Here is a 514-nt window from a genome sequence, read left to right as displayed (position 1 = left end):
AGCAGGCGCGCGGCCAGGCTCATCCTGCTGCGGCGGCCTCGGGCGCCGGGTCCCCTGTGCTGCCCTTCCCTGCCTGAGCCCGGCGGGCCGCGCGCGGAGGCGAGCGGGGACCCCTCCCCTGCTCTGGCCGTTGGGGCGCTCTGCAGTCTTAAAGCAGCAGCAGAGGAGTGCGGCGGATCACGCAGTCAGCGGGACCCAGGGCTCAGAGGCTCAGAGACTCGTCCCCACACAGCCCATCTTGTGTAGCTCCTTCTTGCAGGTTGCTAATGAGATGCGGCCGGGGGCTGACCACTCCGGAAGGGTGCCAGCTAGGCAGAGGTGACCGCGAGGCCTTAGCAGTTTTGATGCTATGTGCAGCAGGATTCGGAGTCCGTATGGACTCTCTGAAAAGTCTAGTCCATCTGCCTAAAGGGAAATGCTGCCTCTGAGTCCTCGCAGCTCCTGGGAAGAGCTCTCTGACTTCACTGGCTGATTTTTAATTATCTTGAATACATACTAGGATGCAAACAGGAGC

Source organism: Microtus ochrogaster, unplaced genomic scaffold (assembly GCF_000317375.1).
Source record: "Microtus ochrogaster isolate Prairie Vole_2 unplaced genomic scaffold, MicOch1.0 UNK72, whole genome shotgun sequence".
In the NCBI taxonomy this organism is placed as follows: Eukaryota; Metazoa; Chordata; class Mammalia; order Rodentia; family Cricetidae; genus Microtus; species Microtus ochrogaster.
This window is presented reverse-complemented; position numbering follows the sequence as displayed.